At 42.0% G+C, this 14,190-nt stretch overlaps 1 protein-coding gene across 2 annotated transcripts in view; it reads left to right on the top strand.

The window, feature by feature from the left end:
• TSNARE1 (t-SNARE domain containing 1) overlaps positions 1 to 14,190 on the top strand; it is a 512,375-nt gene that overhangs the window by 5,803 nt on the left and 492,382 nt on the right. For both annotated transcript variants that reach the window (XM_065629755.1, XM_065629754.1), the window contains exon 2: positions 12,831 to 12,924. The gene's annotated coding sequence lies outside the window, so the exon portion shown is untranslated. The remainder of the gene's footprint in view (positions 1 to 12,830; positions 12,925 to 14,190) is intronic.

The raw sequence follows: 14,190 nt of genomic DNA, 5'->3' as shown, positions 1-14,190 counted from the left end.
AAGCTCGTGCCAATTGCTTGAATAGATGACCTTTGATGGTCCCTTCCAACCCAAACTATCCTGTGATTCTATGATTCTGTGTTGAATACCCAAAAAGCTATGTATAAAGTTTGTGTTATCACCTTACTGCGAAGGAACATGTGTCTTTTTGCTGTCAGGAAGGTTATTTTTGCTTTTTAATAATACACTGTGTTTCCAAAGGAATCCGGTCAAGATAAGAATCCTACTCTTGTATTTCTGCTTGCCTTGCAAATGATGGTATGTAAGATTAAAATAACGCAAAAGAGTTAAATTAATCTGATTTAACACTTGCAGGGAGGTTTCTATTTAAAACTCTTCTTTTTCTTCATAGTGTCACTAGTCAGGAAATTCAGTAGGCAGGTGCCATCTCTTTGTTGCAGTGCATGGGCATGTCTCTGCTTTTCAGCATTTCTAAAGATGGAAAAAATAGCATTTAACTAAAAAGAAACCAAAAGGGGCAGGATGGATTTTTTTTTTCCTATGTCTGTTTTGCTTGCAGCACCATTAGAAAGTGAAGATTGCATTGGTGATCCATTGTGTTTTTAAAAAATATTCTGAAGATGAGTACGAAAAAATAAGGAATGGCTTGACAGAAGTTTTTTAATAATCTATTTATTTATATATATATAGAAAATATACATTTTTAACACTCCTTTGCTGGAATGCAGAGCTGTGAGGATAAGGGCAGTTTAGGTGCATTGGCTACTCCTTTGCTGGGATGCTGCAAGAAAAATCTGCAAAACATTTTCCACCTTCTCTTTAAATGAAGTTAAAAAGTTGGCTGCACTACCTATACTTACCTTTTCTTAGTAAATTTGCAGCGCGTGTTTTTTTTTTTTTTTTTTTTAAGAAATGCTCATGTTGGGTTACGCTGCGATTTCTTTGCTATCTCTGTAATCTCTTCCCTAAATAAAAACGGAAAATAACTGTAAAATAGTTTATGTTTTCTGTTGTGTAGCGTTTGTTTTGTTCTTGTTCCACTATCACTGCAAAGCCACACATTGCAAAAATGTGATTTTTCTTTTTTTCAAGTTTATTTGTCCTCCTTCCCCCGCTGCACACATTTATTATGATTGTAGTCTTGAATAACTTTGCCACGTATCTTTTTTTCCCCCGGTAGGACTCTCCGTCATCTGGTGCATGGAGTAAAAGAGTGCAGGAAAGAGCCGTGCTGTAGAATTTTATTCCAACCCTGTTGTGTCGTAGTCCTTACTTCCATGAAATAAAACATTTTCTTCCATCAGGGACTTTGATGATACTCATTGCTGAAGATCTGGCTTTTTTTTTCAGTTTATAATTAATCTTCTTGTGAAGCTCCTGTGAGGAGGAGGCAAGTGCCTCCTTCATTTTTCTGCATGTGAAAAACAGGGAAATTGGAGGGTGTTGCAACCCAGATTTTTTTTATTAACCCATTTCTTTGCTGGGTGAGACTCAAATACAGTATGACGGAACTCCCCAACTTGCTATTAATGGCTGCTTTGTAAAAAATCCCATTTGAGAACATAGCTCAGGAGCTCTGTGATGGAGGCATATACAGCCATGAATGCTGTTTTTCTTAATTTTTCTGTTTTCCCCTGAAATTCCTGTATTTATTTACCGCCATGTGATATCTCATGACTGTGACCATATTCTAGATGTGGTAGCGCTCGCTGTGCAACTCAGTTTTGGGGTGTCTTAGGGGAGAAAAATCATTTTTAAAAAATTTTTTGTTTTGAAGTTTGGGAAATCTGGATGGCGTCTCACCACGTTTGCGAGCTGTGCAATGGTTTAGGCAAAAATAACTGTAGGGCAAGTCCAGTCCGAGTTTTCTGTCCAAAAACCGCTGCTTCTCCTAAAAATTTCCCCCTCGAATTTAGTCCTTGGTTAGACAACCAGTATTACAATTTTTAAGGCAAATAGTTTGTCTGGAAAACATATTAGTGGCTAAAAAACCCAGGAGCAGTGATTGCAACTAGCTAGATAATTGCAATTGTATTTGAGCTGAATTATTAGCAAATACTTTGCAGCATCCCGTGTCCTGGCCTGGAGATGTTCGTTATGCTCCGACTTCTAATTTTGGAGAGAGGAGAAAAAAATACTGCCGTGCATCTTTTTAACGATGAGGAAGGTCGATGAGGCTGCAGGAATGCGTTGACTCGCTGGGTAACGCCTTGTTTAATATGACATCGAAACACGACATATTTTCTTCATTTGCTATTTATTACGCTTCGTCTGCCTCAAAACGGGAGCCATCCCTTGAGTTTGTGTAATTTTGCCATTGTTTCTGTCGAAGCATCCCCTTTCCAACATGTGGGCTTGATTTTTTTTCAAAGGGATTTGATTTTTTTATTGTGCTAGCAAATTATTTGCTTACAGTGCCAGTTCAACATCCCGCCGGTGACCGAAAGTCCCTCTTTGTCCCTTCTATTTGCTGTGGAATCTTTATGGATGAGAGGTCAAACTTTTTTTTTTTTTTCCTAATTTTTGGAAATTCCTACAACAACTTGAAGTTAACTTCATTTTCTAATTAAAAAAATAAATAAATCATGGGGCTGTATGAGAGTGGGCGCTGTGCATTAAGGCATAGATCGATCTATGTCATTTTTTGATCATCTTCCATGTAGCTTCATCCTTCTGTTGGGAGCTGCAGATCTTGAGCTTTTCCTTCTTTATCTTGAGATCTTCTTGCAAAGTGAAGCAAGAGCGAAACCTTAATGCAGCTTTTGACTATTTCCCCCCCATAAAACAATTGATTTATGATCCCTTATAAAACTATTAGCTTTCTAGACTCTCACGACAACCTCCTAATTTCTAAAATACCTAATTTATACAACTTGACACATAGCGCTAAATAGCTTGAGATGTGATTTGTCTTTCCCAAATGTTTTGATGTCTTCTGTTGTCTGCCTAGTGTATCCTCAGCCGCTCTCTTACCCAAATTCCTGTTGCTGGAGAGACATTGATGTCAGTCCCATTAAATATTCTGCTGCAGGTTGTGACCAGGAGCGGATGCTCAGTGAAAAAGTATGAGAAATTAAACTTGTAATTATATATATATTGTTAAATAACAATTGTTTTCCATAATATAGTGCATAAAGGCATATGTAGAAATTTCACATATAAATATAATAATAGTGCATATGTTTTTGTTTGCTTTATGGGTTGCAAAGCAATCCAGATTTGTACTAATGGTGAAAGATCAAATCATTTCACTAGGACTACTTTTACTAATGATAAATAAGGAAAAAAAAAAGTTAAAATGATGATGCTTAAGGTTGTTTTAAGGCCACTGTTAGTGGCTCAATTTCTCAGTGTCAGAGACCTTCAGCTTCCATTAACTGCAAGTGTCTGAAGATGGAAGTAGGTGGTAAAATGTGGGTGTCGAAGCCCCAGAAATGCTGCCCTAAGCTTTTTGGCACTTCTGGTTTAGGTAATAACTGGATGCTTGCTTTCTAAAGACCTCTGAGGTATTGGCCATGTGCCACGGGGAACTTTTCATAGGATATTTTTCTAAAAATTTAATGGGTTGGTGTCCCAGCCAAGTGCCAAAACTGGTCCCTTGGAGATGCATCTCAGCAAGTGGTGGAAACAGTGCTGGAATATTACAGTAAAATGGGATGCAGCGACTGACTCGCCTTTGAATTTGAAAAAGTAAATTGACAGTCTCACTACAGATATTTTCCTGGTTATCATCTTTAGAGCTTTGAGCAGATGGGTTTCTTCTGCTTCGCCCCAACCATGGGGCAATGGAAAAAATTTCCATTCTGATTTTCCATTTAATTGCAAAGATCCTCGTGTTTGTGCGTGGAAGTGAAGGTCTGCATTTTTTTTTTCTTTTTTTTCTTTTTCTTTCCACATTATTCAGACATACCTTTGTTTCCTTGTTCGTACAGAGATGTCTCATGGGCTCTCAGGTCTACAGTCTTGCTCTTCTGTCTTCATCCAGTTACTTTCATAATGGATCGTGTTTGTCATACTTTAAAAAGTTAATTATAATTGGTTATAATCCTGTAGTTGGAAACAGGGCTGTGGGTCTTGGTGCTGTTTGTGAGGCTTTGAACATAGAACACAGAGTGGGCAGAAAGCAGCCTGGAGGTCCTTCTGTCTCTAGGACACTCACCTCCTGCCTACCTGCATCTCCTGGCTTTGACCATCCCTTTTCCTTTGTATTCTGATGAAACCAGAAGGAGCTTTGGCATTTTCCTTCGTGATTATTTCATGGGCTTGAGATGCTGCTGGCTTCTTCAGCTCCATTGGGGTGAAATATTCTCTTCCTGTGAGGGTTCAGCTTTTGCTGCTTTTCTCTGCTGGTGGAAAGGAGAGCGAGAATATGAAGCTTTGCTCTTTGCAAGCAAATTACTTTTCAAAATCTGTGGTGCTTCCTGGGTTGGGACAATAATCTAACTCCTTGGAAACAGGCAGTGGTCTTCAGAGTAAGGCCATGAGTGGTCTTCACCAGTCTTTTACATGCAGGTGGAGCCCCTTGGCTGCCTCCCTCTACACCAGCTTTGGTGGCAGAAGACTTATGGACCTGATGTCCTTCTTGCTTCTCTCCCATAACCCAGAGAGGCCAGTAGTTGTCATGGTCAGTTAAGGGCTTGATGGACGTCTTCTTGATGGATGTCTTCTTGATGGATGTCGTCTCAAAGCCTACCAGCCCCATGGTAAAGCTCTTGCAGTTGAACGAGGCAGTGTTTTCTGTTGGTTCATCGTGCTCCATTTCCATTACCTGCCTTCCCAGGCAGACCAAGGCTGGTTATTTTGCCTGGCTGGCTCCATACCACTTTGCAAAGCTGCTCTCCTAAGCAGACAAGGGTGACCTTGCACTTGCTGATTTGGTAGCTGCTCTCGGATGCTGACTCCCTGCATTGCATCTCGTAAATAACTCTTGTTTTTCGGTTTCATTTCCTGGATCCGTTTACACCTTGCCAAAAATAATTACAACCTCCGAGACCGGGGTTTGCTGGGCGAAGGGGAGGAGGATACAGAAAAACCTGCAATCCACGGGTTTTTTTTGTGCACTTTCATCAACGTGATGTTGCCAGTGGGACCAGGATCTCCCATCTGGGGCATGAATCAGGCTGCGCTCGCCTTCGTTGGGACTACTCCTATTCTGTGCATGAGGTTTCTTTCCTTTCTTCTGTTCAGCATCATCTTAAATTCATGTCCCGTGCGATGCCTCCCTCACCTGCTTTATTACCTCTTAATATGTTTTCCCAAGTATATCTCACCCTTGGATAAGCCTCTCCTGCTTTTCTTGGCTGCAAAAACATCTCTTTCCGTGGTCTTTCTCCTCCAGCTGTTGTGTGCATCCTTCCTCCACCCATGCAGAGGTACTTTTCTCCTTCTTAGCACATTCTTTGAGCACTTGCTTGTGCATCCTCCTTGAGAGGTAGATGGATGCTGCCGCTCCTGGTTTTGCATCCGAGCCGGCGTTAACCGTGGTCATGTGTGGAGCTGATCAGGAAAGCAAGAGTATTTTTAGCTTGTGCTTCTCTGTGCCGCTCGGGGGGCCGCCCACAGTTGAGTATTAAAATAATAGCAGGGACATTGGGTAAGCTTTGCAGCAAAATGTTGATATGCAAATTGCCGCCTTAAGAGCAAACCTCAAGGCGATTTTTGGCAACGCGCGCAAGGCTCCGGAGCTGTGTGTTTTGAATAAAGATTACAGCAAGGGATTTTGCCCCGAGGGCATGCTCGTCTCAGTTATTCTGAAGTGTAGCAGAGCTGGTAATTCGGTGTTGGAAGCCAACAGGGTGAAATGTGTCCACCTTTAAAACGGTATTAGATTAGCATTGGCAAAATGAAAACGTAACGTCACCTCTGTAACTTGAGTTTCCAAGGTTGCAGAAGCGATAAATCCAGTTGGGTTTCATTCGCAAGTGATTCCTGGGTACTGTCCAGGGAAGACGTGGCTCTGATGGCTGCAGAGTTGGTTTGGGAGACGTGGAAGCGTTATCTGGTAATAAATGAGCTTGTGCCAGCTGAGTCAGTGCTGCTTTGACTTTTATGTTCAACTTGGCAAGAGGTGGCTTGACTGTTTGAATCCTTGCAATAAGAAATTGCATGAAATATGAATTGCTCTTTTTTATTTTGGTTTTATTTTCCTGGTTACTGAGTGGCACTACTGGGAAGGAAAAGCAGTAAAAGAGGAGAACCAAAGCAGTGGTTTGATGGTTCTTGGTCCGTGGCTGTCCAAGCTGGTCCTCTGTCCATTACTACAAGGTAGAGGTACCATTTCTCCTTCTTTCTACCCCCAAACTCAGTTGTATCCAACAGCTACAGCTGGGCAGCTGTGTGGGTTTTTGGGCAGGTGGAGAAGTTATCCTGCTTCGGTAAGGACAATGAGCACTGAGGGAGGCCAAGAGAAGCTATAACATGCCATGGGACCACTGGCCAAAAGTTGCCCTATTTAATATTTGAGGTCTGAAAAGCAGGTAGGAGTTTTAACCTCTTGGCGGTACCTTCTGCACCAGCATATCTTCTTCCCTTACCCACTCTTGCCTAATATTCCTGTTGGATCCTTTATCCTACTTTTGAACCTTCTTTGACTTTTGGTGTCTCTTTGTCTCATTAAATGATGCATTTAAGATGTCCGTGATGACTTGAACACTGACAAGAGCTCAAGTTCTTTCTCTCCTCTTGTGCACATCGCCGCAATTAGTAAGTTGAAACCACAGTTATTGAGATTTCCTGTGTGCTGGTGATGGGCAGTAGAAGTTTCCTGGACAGAGTTGACCAAATGTTTTTGCTTGTGGACCATTACAGCATCCTCTGCCATTGGATAGGAAGGCTGGAAGATCGCACCTGCAATGCCTTTCTCTGTCGCATGTGATTTCTGAGGGACTTAATCTGAGCTGAGGTGTGCGTCAAACTCGTACAGCCCATCAAATCATCATGGGCCATGGTTGGGCTTGAGTGAAACCAAAGTGCCCAATGGTTTCTCCCAGTGGGAGAAAATGCCCTGGAGACTGGTTTTCCTCATTCTATACCACGCTGATGTTAGCACATTTTAGAGGCTGGAGAGGGATGCTCTGCAGTGGAAATAAAAACAGTTGGTGGGTAATCCTTCCGTCCTTCCTTCCGTCCTTCCTTCCGTCCTTCCTTCCTTCCGTCCTTCCTTCCATCCTTCCTTCCTTCCTTCCTTCCTTCCTTTCTTCCTTTCAATGTAGCATGGAAGAACCAGGTGGATGAGACTTTGTGAGAACATGTTCTCCTGACTTTGATACAAGTTTTTGTTCATCAGCTCTTAGTTCACTTGTGTCCTTTTACTTTAATTATACATTCTAGCACCATAAGACTTTTAAATATCAAATTTTGAGGATATTCTCTGCCAGAAATGCAGGGCTTAAATGTAGATCTTCTTGGCAGGCATCTCAGGATCTGTTGACTCCCCTCCTTCATAACCCTGTCCTCTCTTGCCTGGTTTTTCCCTCCTTAAAAGATAAATTACATTTAATAAAATAGCAGAGTGATCTAAAACACTAAAAGAAAGTACATAGGAACTCAGAAAGGGGTGATCTATAAAGAGCTCTCATGAGTGTGTAGCCCACTGAAGATCACAGTGTCCTGTTTGCATCCTGACCATGCTGAGTGAGTAAAAGAACATCTTCCTAGCTTATCATAGAATAGTTTGGGTTGGAAGGGACCTTCAAAGCTCATCCAGTCCAACCCCTGCCATGAGCAGGGACATTTTCACCCAGCTCAGGTTGCTCAGAGCCCCGTCCAGCCTGGCCTGGGATGTCTCCAGGGATGGGGCATCCACCACCTCTCTGGGCAACCCGGGCCAGGCTCTCACCGCCCTCACAGTAAGAATTTCTTCCCCATGTCTGGCCTGAATCTCCCCTCTTTCAGTTTTAAACCATCACCCCTTGTTCTATCACAACAGGCCCTGCTCAAAAGTCTGTCCCCATCTTTCTTCTAGGTCCCTTTTAAGTACAGAAAGTCCGCAATAAGGTCTCCCCGGAGCCTTCTCTTCTCCAGCTGAACCCCCCAGCTCTCTCGGCCTGTCCTCCCAGCAGAGCTGTTCCAGCCTCGGATCATTTCTGGGGCTCCTCTGGCCCCTCTCCAGCAGGTCCATGTGTGTCCTGTGCTGAGGACCCAGAGCTGGCCCAGCACTGCAGGGGGGTCTCACCAGAGCGGAGCAGAGGGGCAGAATCACCTCCCTGACCTGCTGCCCACGCTCCTTGTGATGCCGCCCAGGACACAATTGGCTTCTGGGCTGCAAGCGCACATTGCCAGCTCATGTTCGATCTTTCATTCACCAGTGTCCCCAAGTCCTTCTCCGCAGGGCTGCTCTCTCTTGGTTCAGGCACGTCTTGAACCTTCTTTGTGTCTGTCCTTTGCTGCATGCCACATTTCTGTGGTGTTAAACACAAGCTGCTGGTTCTGTCTTCCAGAGCACTTCTTGTGCTGCCTTATGCCTCATTGAGATGTTGATTCTTCCCTTCCAAGGTCATCAGTCTCTGTTCCTGATTCTGAAATGGTCCAAGTCCCTGTTGCTCCATTCTTCTTCCCTCTTGATGACATCAGCCGTAAGTATTTGCAGGGATGCTCTATATTTTCCCCAAACCTTGTTTTCTTAATGAGATATCTTCAGGGAACCTCACAGCCGACCATCATGCTGTTGTCACTGTCCCTCCAGATTGTCTCTGCATTTCCTGATGTTTCCCATCCAATCTACCCTGCTTCCCCAAAAATAAGACCTACCCTGAAAATAAGCCCTAGCATGATTTTTCAGGATTTTTGAGGATGCTGGAAATATAAGCCCTACTCCAAAAAATAAGCTCTAGTTACAGTTCATTCAAAAAGTCAATTTAAATCATGCTCAGGCAGCTATACATGTAAAAAGGTAATAAGTTTTGGAGCAAAAATTAATATAAGACCCTGTCATATTTTTTGGGAAACAGGGTTTGTTCAACCCTTTCTGCATTCAGTTTCCTATTTGAAGGTCTTTAATACAGCAATCATCTCCTTACTCTGTGTTTATTCACCATTTAATGTGATGCAGATGTGATTCCAAAGTGGTGTCGTTGATAATACCTTTCAAATAGTTTGTTGTCGTAGTTAACACTCTTTGGAATTCTGTCCTTTTATGTATGTATGTGTGTTTATATAAATAGATACATAAAGATATTTTGGCCAGGGACAAAAGTTAAGATATTGTGGCATGTTAACATTGGAAAATCTCACAAATAATAAAAGCTATGTATTTTTTCTGTCCCTACCTTGGCTTCTTTGGTAGTTATCAGCTGCTTTATGTGGGGAAACTGAAATGGTAAACTCCGATCTTGCCGGGTAAGAAACATTTTTGTAAAGCTGTGCATTTAAACTAATTCTATCTGCCATACAATATGCTGAGGATTTGTGATCCTCAGCAGGCATTTGACAGATCTTAACTAGTTATGCTAGTTCTTGTCAATCAAAATTAAACGCCTACCTCACTCCTTCCTACTTTCTCTCTCTTCCAGCTTTTTTATTTAGGTTGGTCATTAAAATTGCTTATAACCATAGGAACGAGGAAAGCCCACCTCTTACGTTCTAGATCTTTAGCGTGATATTCCTGTACTGACATCATGTGAGTTATATACACAATGGCTTAAAAAACCCCAGCAAAATCCCACAGGTAGGCAGAATTGTCATCAATTCCTCCCTATAATGGGGTTGTTTCTACAGTTGCCAACCAAAGATCGTGTCCCTCTTGGGTTCCTTTGTGGTGTCCAACACAGGGAGAGACTCTGATGTGGAGAAACCGCCTGACAAGATGGAGTTGGAGAAGAAACCAGATAGATTCATGGGATGGGAAGGGTGGGAGGATGGGATAAGGAGAAGATGGGTTGGCAAGAAGCCACATGTGTGACATAGTGTGCATCCATAATTTCAGTATTGGTTTTCATCATTCCAGGGCTGCATGTACCAGGCACTGTGTGATGGCTGGGTGGTCTGAGAGATGGACATAATATTGATATTTTTGTAAAACTGGGCCACTGGGTTTCTGTGCTTGAGGACCTGAATCCCTGCTTTGTGGCTTAACTTGTTCTGAAAAATTAAAATAGTTACTGATTTTTTGTTTGTAGAAGCACTCTACAACACTCGACCCAAGGCTACATGAAGGTGATAGAAACTCTTACCTTAGGAGCCATGAGCATCCTGAGATTTCAGTGCTGGACTCTGTGCTGGACAAACAATGCTGTTTTCATCTGGAGCAAGATTATTCCATGTGAGATTGCTAGAGACAAGATTTCCAATTTCATTCCCCACCTTAAGTTGCAGTAAATCATGCAAATATTAGGATTTTTTTACTAGATGGAAGGAGCGATCGATCAGATTAAAATAGTTACCTGCAGCTGCCAACATTGCTCTCTGTAGCATGCTCAGTTTTGCTTTTTTTATGGATTATGGGAACTTGGTGACACATGGAAAGCAATAAGGTGGTCAAGGGGTGACTTTGCTGGGTATGTTATGGTGAAGCTGGAGGGATTGTCTTTGCTGGGACCTCTGAATGCTCTGAGATGTGTCGTGCATCAAAGAACGGCAAAGTCCCAACACTAGAGCAGGTTGGTGCGTATTTTAGCTGTGTACCAAGGACTTACCTCTGCTTTCACATTTTTCTAATAGTTTGAAAAAAAACCAAACCAAACTCACAAAACCCTGAGGAAAAAACAAACAAACAAACAAAACACTCCCAGGACTGTTGATACATAGACTTCATGTTTAGTTGCTGATGTGTAGGTGTGAACCAGTAGACAGTGGTACTTCCTATAATAGAATCATAGAATCATTTCATTTGGAAGACACCCTCAGGATCATCGAGTCCAATGATGACCTAACCTAACTCTAGCACTAAACCATGTCCCTAAGAACCTCGTCTAAACACCTTTTAAACCCCTCCAGGGGTGGTGACTCCACCACTGCCCTGGGCAGCCTGTTCCAATGCCTGACAACCCTTTCTGGGAAGAATTTTTTCCTAATATCCAATCTGAACCTCCCCTGGCAAAACTTGAGGCCATTTCCTCTTGTTTTATGACTTGCTACTTGGTAGAAGAGACCAACACCCTCCACGCTACAACCACCTTTCATATTGTGTGATGTAGCATGACAAGGTGTTGCTGAGCAATATCTTAAAATTTAAACATCTTATGTTTTTACTCTGTGTTCAAAAGCCATCTCTGGGTATTGTACTTTAACTTAAAGGCTCTTAATGATTTGGGTTTTTTGTGTGTTAGGGCTCTGAGAAGAAACTTGTCCCCGGTGAGGGTGGCAGAGCCTGGCCCAGGCTGCCCAGGGAGGTTGTGGAGTCTCCTTCTCTGCAGACATTCCAACCCGCCTGGACACCTTCCTGTGTAACCTCATCTGGGTGTTCCTGCTCCGGCGGGGGGATTGGACTGGATGAGCTTTCGAGGTCCCTTCCAATCTCTAACATTCTGTGATTCCATGTGATTCACATTCTGTGATTCTGTTGTTGGCTTTTGAGGGTGTTGAAGTTCATTGTTCTCATCGAAGAAGGGGAAAAGGTAGTTGTGTGGTTTTTCTAAGGGTATGAAAACTCAAGGCAGGAGCTCCTTCGGTGTCCTTTGGTGTTCTCACCACCTCTAGTGTCGTCTCATGTCATTTGGCTTTCCCTACCATCCCATCACAAGGAGGGATACGAAGGCTTTGGTGACAAGTCCGGAAAGCTCAGTCCTGCTTAAAACAAACCAACCAGCCCAAGTTTTCAGCAGTTCAGTTGAAACTCTTCCTTTGAGGAGAAATTATTGTAAAAAGAGAGAAATACTTATACGTCCTTAACATTACACAGTGTAAAAGTGGTTCTGCCTGAATTGCCTAGGCCATTCTTTTTCTGGTTTTCTATTTTATTTTTGTATTAAAGCATAATAAACTGCATCAAAAGCACGTTAAATTCCTCCGGAAGCATTAATTTCCAAATTTGGGACAAAAAAAATCAGTTGCTAAAGTGTGTGTGGGGAAATGAATTTATTACATCATTAACTAGAGTCTCCAGAGTTATCAGTTCTTTATGGATGGTGTTCTAAAATATGCACTTGTATATCTGTCTGTATAGATTTGTTATTTCTGCCTACTGCTCTATACACAAGCATGTGCACATGCACTCTTGTATGAATCATCTTCCCAAAAGTCATAATTTAATTTTTCCTCTCTCTATATATTTTTAGTTCGAAATAAATTATAAAAATGCCGTAATGAATTTTTCCATCTTCTGCTAACTTTGCTTTATAACAGATTGGCTGAGTCCTCTGTGCAGCTTTGTGTTGCACCATCCTCACTAAGATTTTGCTCTTCTGGGCTGGGACCTCTTGCAATTTTGGGTCCGCTTGGTTGTCCCAGTTATTTGCTTCTAGCTCTGCAATCCCTATAATTGCATGGACTTTCTTTTTATAGGAAATGTAGGAAAAATGCTGACAGATCCTGCTTAACTGGCTAAGGCCAAATATAAAATATGCAATCACTAAGCGGGGGAAATGACAGCTACGTGAAATCACGAATTTCAGAAAATGAAAATTATTTGCTCTGTCTCACTGGGCATCCCTTAATGTTTGCACCCTGAAATTAAAGGGAAGGAGTGGGATTTTTAGGCATGTTCTTACATTGTCAAGAGATATTACGTAGGCCAAAAGCAAAGCTTGCCTGATGTATTTTTCTTTAACAAATTCATGGAGTGTGGAAACTCTCAGAGGCAGTCAAATCTAAAGATACAGCTGAAACCTCAGTCTTGGGAATGCCTGTGCTTCAGTCCAGAAGAAACAGAGTACACAAAAACCTATGTGAACTTTTCATTTCTGATTTTCATTTTTTTCCTTTTCCCTGAACAGACAGGATACCTCTGAGAAGGTCCTTGGGTCTGTTGCGCTCTTGCTGCCTAGTGCTGAACAAGTGACTCCACAACACAAAGGAATAAAATTGCGGGTGAGATATTTTTTGCTGTTTTCTGTATGTGATAACTCTACTCATTTCAGGTTCTTTATTTTGGTTGGGTGTTTTTTCTCCATGTCCCTTGAACTCCTTGGAGGTGGTGCTACGTTTGGTAGACCCAGCCTATGGAGTGGATGTGCAGGAACGTTGTGGGCTCAGTCCTTGCAGATGTTCACCTCTAGGTGGCATCTTCTGCTCTTGCGGTGGTTCCCTTGTTTTAACTGGTTGATACTGGCGGATTCCCATCCAAACTCTTCCCCCTGACAGCTGATCATGCTTGACTTGGCTGGTTCATTAAGCCCTGGGGTGTCTCACGTTCGCGGTATGTTGACTTTGAGTTGGGTTTTTTGGCCAAAGTGAGTGTTAATGGATATTCTCTGCTGGGAACAGATGGTCAGTGAAGGTTTCATTTTTCAAGGCATAACAGACTGTATCTGTAAAACCTATAGTTCTTTTTATCATCAGAAATAGTTTTCTTAAACTACATCTGTTTTTCCCACCTGGAATACCATTAATGGTAATTTATATTGTGTCTAGAATAGATGTTTCTTGTACTCCAGCTTAACAGTAGGAAATAAGTCTTTTTGTGGGTATTTTTGGTTTAGTGTCTGTTCCTCCTTTATAGAAATACTTTAGAAACTATTCTAGAACTAGAAAAAAAGACACGGTTTTATATATATATCCGAACCAATTGGTTATCCTTCACTTAATTCTTATTCAAAAAAATAATGATCTTTGAAACAAGTCCTTAAAAAGGATATTATTTCTCTGCCTCCGTTTTCCTTAGCATGGGGATAATTGGCGTGTTCCAGCCCCGTTCCGTATACAGAGCTAGACAGATTTGCAATGTTCAGTAAGTAGTATGCAAAAAGCCTGCCTATTAACATCCTGAATAATCACCGACAACAGAGTAAATAGGAGGTTAATGAGATTAAGAGGAACGAGGAACGGGAGCATTTCGGTGCTCCTCCCCGTGGCCCCATAACCGGTGGCAGCCCCATTTCTGTTGACGAGCCCAGCGTGGCTATGGATGCAGGAGTGATTTTGCTGTTCTTCCCCATACAATGCTTAATGAGTTCCTACTGCTGGCATTTTTTATTTAAATACTCTATAATATTATTAAATCCCACTCAGATTTTTTTTTTAAAAAATAAATCTTTATTTGTATTTTTTTCCCTATTTGTTTCTAGTGCCGGGGCTCAGTGATAAGGCATCTGATGAGCCCTTGTCTTCCGAATTCTTCTCTCAGGCATCTGGTTC

This window comes from Caloenas nicobarica, chromosome 2 (genome assembly GCF_036013445.1).
Source record: "Caloenas nicobarica isolate bCalNic1 chromosome 2, bCalNic1.hap1, whole genome shotgun sequence".
Classification (NCBI taxonomy): Eukaryota; Metazoa; Chordata; class Aves; order Columbiformes; family Columbidae; genus Caloenas; species Caloenas nicobarica.
Note: the sequence above shows the minus strand (reverse complement) of the source record. Positions and strands in the feature narration are given on the sequence as shown.